The sequence below is a fragment of the Thalia democratica genome, chromosome 2 (genome assembly GCF_965202585.1).
Source record: "Thalia democratica chromosome 2, ktThaDemo2.hap1.1, whole genome shotgun sequence".
Classification (NCBI taxonomy): domain Eukaryota; kingdom Metazoa; phylum Chordata; class Thaliacea; order Salpida; family Salpidae; genus Thalia; species Thalia democratica.
Window position 1 is genome coordinate 18,253,307 of NC_139166.1, and position 5,132 is coordinate 18,258,438.

The following is a 5,132-nucleotide window of genomic DNA, read 5'->3' on the forward strand; positions in this document are numbered from 1 at the left end:
TTCTCAGACCGAGAATCGAACCCGGGCCGCGTGGGTGAGAGCCACGAATCCTAACCACTAGACCACCTGGGAGGACGTCTACAAACAACTTTTCACGTTTATAATCCTATGTTTTTTCGCATGCAGAGTGTTTTAAGTGAATTGTTTTATACGATACTTTGAACTGAAAAAAGTAAGCTTTAATTAAAACATTTTAGCAAAGATTATTTTTATTTAAATGGCTTCTATAGAACTTTTGTTTAATTTAATTAAACTTTTCTCAAATACATCAAGATAAAGTTTTTGAAGTTCTAACCACTTTCACTGTCTAATACATATTTAATGTGTAAAAGTTTTTATTTCATTATTACTCTATTATGCTCAATAATTGAAATACTGTATTTGTGTTTTGAATTGTCTTAAACTATGTGTATTACTTAATTTTTCTGAAACATTTAAACTTGCTTTTCAAATAATGTTTGTTTGCATAGTAACGTTTTATTTTATTTAGCTAGAGTAAAACATATATTACTAATCTACTTTTAAAAATCACTCTCTTCAACTAGAAAACTATTTAAACTAAAACATGATCTACCTTTATACAATTCGAAAAAATATAACATATTACTGTTGATTACATTTAAACTTTAGTGCATATCAGTGGCGTAGCGTGGTATTTTGGTTAGGGGGTGCGCAATTTTTTTTCTCAAAAAATCTACTAAATTAAAACTTTTGGGCCGCAAATTTTTGGGGTCAATTTTCTCGGAAATTAGAAAAATTATTAAAAATCTATCTCCTACTTCATTTTTCAAGCAATCTTCTTCAAATTTTAGAAAATGTTCCTTACATTACAAGTAAAAAATTTACATATGAATTTAGATATTTAAAATAAATAAAAATTTTATAAAAAAAAAAAAAAATAGTCTTGTTTTTACAAAAAAAAAAAATTTTACTATTAATTTTTAAATTCACAAGTTATGTTTTTTGTTATTGTATAAAGATTAAACTGTTAAAGTTTGAAGTAGATTGCTTGAAAAATGTGTTAGGAGATAGATTTGGTAATTTTTTTATTGTTTATAAACTTATAGAAACTAGGCTATATAACAAAGCTTTTAAAACCACTAAATCTACCTAAGTTAAAAAAAAACAAATCTATTCTTAGTCAGCCTGAGCTTAAAAATACTTAAAACATTCTGAGTTATCCTGATTTTTAAAACTAGCCTTTTTTTTTGCTGTTTTAGTTTTCCCTTCCCATAGGGAACCTATTATGCGGCCTGACTTTGACTGGTCATATCTCAAAAAATAGTTCGAATTTTTTAAAACAACAAAAACATCTTAAAGCTTAAAAAAAATCTATAAAATAAGATCAGCTTCTAAAAAGCATGGCTTACCCCCCTCCCCCTATGGCCTTAAATTACAAATAAATAGTCAACTAAGTATAACAATTAATACCTCAAAACATTTTTTTCTGGGCAATTTGTAAATAATGTTCCATATCTATTTTATATCAGCAAAAAAGAATTGTATTAAACTCAAAATAACTCATACTTTTAGTTTGTTGCAGCTTTTAATATACTATTTTAATCTTACATATAAAAATGTTAAATCTTCAGTATTAAAATTGAAAGTTTTAAATTTATTTATTTTTTGTAGAAGAAATCTAAATCTCTAGTTCTTTTTTTAACTTCTACATTTTTACCTATATTACAATGTAAAACTGTAAAAATAAATCTTAACAAATGAAGAAAATTATATTATAAACAAAAATAAAGATAAAAATTTCTTACAACTTGAACTGCAGTCTTGAGTAATAGCAATATCTGATGTTGGTCTGCTATTTTTCAATTCAAGCTTTTGAACTTCAGATAATTTTACTATCTGACATATTTTTAGACTTGCAACATTCCATACCATATCACTTTGCAAATTTTTAAATAATATACTAAAAATTAATAAAAACAAGTGTTTACTTTTTCTTTAGTATTATAAAACGTATTTTACAAAAAAAAAACCTTTAACTTTGAAGATATCAGGATTGCCTTGCTACTCTTTGAGTCAAAATAACTGTCTTGAGTTAGTTTTTTATGTCATATGTCATCATAAGCATTTTAAATTCTTTTAGGTAATTTTTTTATTGTTTATAAACTTATAGAAACTAGGCTATATAACAAAGCTTTTAAAACCACTAAATCTACCATGAGTTAAAAAAAAAAACAAATCTATTCTTAGTCAGCCTGAACTTAAAAATACTTAAAACATTCTGAGTTATCCTGATTTTTATTGAGACATACTAAAGTTTTCCAAAACTTCATAAAATCCTGAGTTATCCTGAGTGTGTGAAAATATTTTACTAAATGTTTTTGATACAAAACAAAATGTTTAATAGATAAATTTCTTAAGGTCAACTTTTTCAATGCTTTTAAAAATTTACAAGAAATATAACTTTTCATTTATTTTAAAATCAGTTTTTTCTAAGATCTTTAGGGAATAGCATTTTTTTAATACTGCAAACAGTTGGTAGAAAGAATTTCTTTTTAAATACCATTTAAAATTTGATTTAAAACTAAATAAATTTAAATTCAAAATAAATCTGTTATGCCTTTTAGACTAAAAATTGATTGTAAAAATTTTGGTTTACAAGTTGCTATAAATTATTTCATGATGTGACTAAAGAAATTTTAAAATAACTTACTACAAAAATTGTTTAATTTTTAAACTTTACGGCTGATAGAATAACAAATTTTGATTTGTTTCTTATCTTAATAAAAAAAGAAACTACTTTTAATAAAAATTTTAAGTTTAAATAATTTAAACAATACTTTTTGTATAATAAGATTAAAATTGTAATCACAGTATGAACTGTTTGTTTATTATTTATTTTAATTTATTATTTTTTTTTTTTTGTTTTTTGTTATTATTCTTTTAAATTATGTTGTTACTATTTTCTATTCTTATTATCAATTTATTTTAATTTATTAGCAGTTGTTTATTGCTATTTTTACTACAATTTGTTTATTCTTGAATCATTATCACTATAAAACAGGTTTAGCTTCATATTGTTAACAAAATGTTAGCATTTGTCCTTGTAAAAAAATCTGTCATAAGATTATACTACTGCGGTGCACAAACTAGTTGCGTACTGTTTGAGTCTAAATTCTTATGAAGTTAATGAAGTTATAAAATGTTTCCTTATGGAGTTTTTCATCAACATCGGTGCGCATTTGCAATTATGCACCGAAACAGTATACTGGGTAATTTCCCTAACTTGTCACTAATTGTTATTCGAAATTTCTTTTCACTTTTCAAATACCAAAAAAACATAGTTGAAAAAAGACAAATTAAACAGAAAAAATAAACAATAAAGGATAAAGATATTGCATTTTTTTTTAATTCTTATTTTTTTGGGTGGCACGCATGCGCCAGCGTCCCTCCCCACGCTACGCCCCTGGTGCATATATTAGTAATCAAAACTACTAAATCATGTATGTGGTAAACCTTTATGCTCTTTGTTATTATTTTAAGCTAACTTATGTATGTTATTTATGAACAAGCGTTTTAAAGATACAAAAATATTTTCTATAACAAAATATGTTAAAGCAAATATAATATAAGGACATAAAGTGAAGCAGAGTTTTAATCTAAAACTATTTTTTAAGACAAGAGCTTTTTATTACTTATAAAACTATAATAAATTGAAATCTTTTGAATAAGTCTCATAACTATGTAAATAAATATTATTATTATAATTTTTTCTTATGTTGACCAAATTTATTATATATATATATTCGTATAAACTAATAATAATAAAATTTTATATTGCAGTAACAAAAAATGCTGTAACCAGGATTCGAACCTGGGTTGTCACGGCCACAACGTGAAGTACTAACCACTATACGATTACGGCGAGAAGGTAGCAGAGGATGGTTTCGAACCATCGACCTTTGGGTTATGGGCCCAGCACGCTTCCGCTGCGCCACTCTGCTGTTTATAGCTGCATATAGCGTATTTATACTTGAAGATTTGCTCTAAGCTTAATGCTTACTTATATACTTTTGTTGATGCAATTAAACTTACTTAAAATTTACTCATTCGCCTTGCTATTTAAACTTTAATTTAAACTTATGTTGTAAAACTGTTTGAGCTTAAATTTTTTGTTTGTTATAAAGCTTTTTAAGCTTTATATTTATTATTTTTATGGTAAAATTCAAAATAACTTAAATTGCAACATGTTATGACCAAAAGCTATTTTAGTTTTATATATTTATCAGTTTCCTAAACTGAAGTTAATTTTTAACTATCTAATATCATACATCTATATATTATTTTATTTTTATTCTTGTTTTTTACTCTTTGAAAACAGCCGAAATATATTTCAGCTTACGTTATACAAAAAAAAATTAATCTTAAATAAAACTTTAACTTTTTTTAATGAAACTGAGAGGTTTTTATAATTTTAAACAGCAGTAAACATCATAAAAATTAATGTTGTTACTAAATGATAAATAAGCTTTTAACTTTGCTAATCAACTGAACTAATTCAAGTGTTGTAAACTTTTTGTTAGTTTTAATTCATACAAATAAATGTTTTCATGTATATGTTATAATAAGTACTGATTGCAAAGTGCTATTAAGGGTTAAAAAACTTATAATTATGTGCTTAAAAAAAGGATAATTACAACTTTGATATTATAATTGAGTTTAAACTTTTAGCTTTATCTTACTGTATTAGCCTAATACACATTTAAACTTGTAATTTCAGTAAACTAAATTAACTTTTTTCTAAGTTTTGAAAACAACATTAGCATTTTGTCAGTTAATTTACTTGATTACTAAATAAATTGCAACTATCTATAACTTTAGTAACTAAGTTCTAACTTTAAACATTAACCACTAAAGCTTATTTCTAGTTTGTATATTTTAAAATATCTTTTCAATGTTAGAAATTTTTTGATAAATAAGTTAAAACTATCTAAATCTAAACCATAAGAAACTATATTGAAAAAGTTTTAGGCCTAAAACAAGATCTTTATAAAATGGAGTAAAATAATAATACTAAAGTTTTATGTTTGAAATTTTTCGAAGTTGTATTCACTAATTAAAAAAAGATAAAGTAGTTATCATTTGAAATAGTCCATTAAAAACAAAAGCAAAAG

The 5,132-nt window shown here is 24.4% G+C and overlaps 1 non-coding gene across 1 annotated transcript; it reads right to left on the bottom strand.

Moving 5' to 3' along the window:
- On the bottom strand, positions 1-72 carry Trnae-cuc (transfer RNA glutamic acid (anticodon CUC)). The gene has a single exon. It is a non-coding gene; the product is annotated as a tRNA-Glu (tRNA).
- Positions 73-5,132: the final 5,060 nt, after the last annotated feature.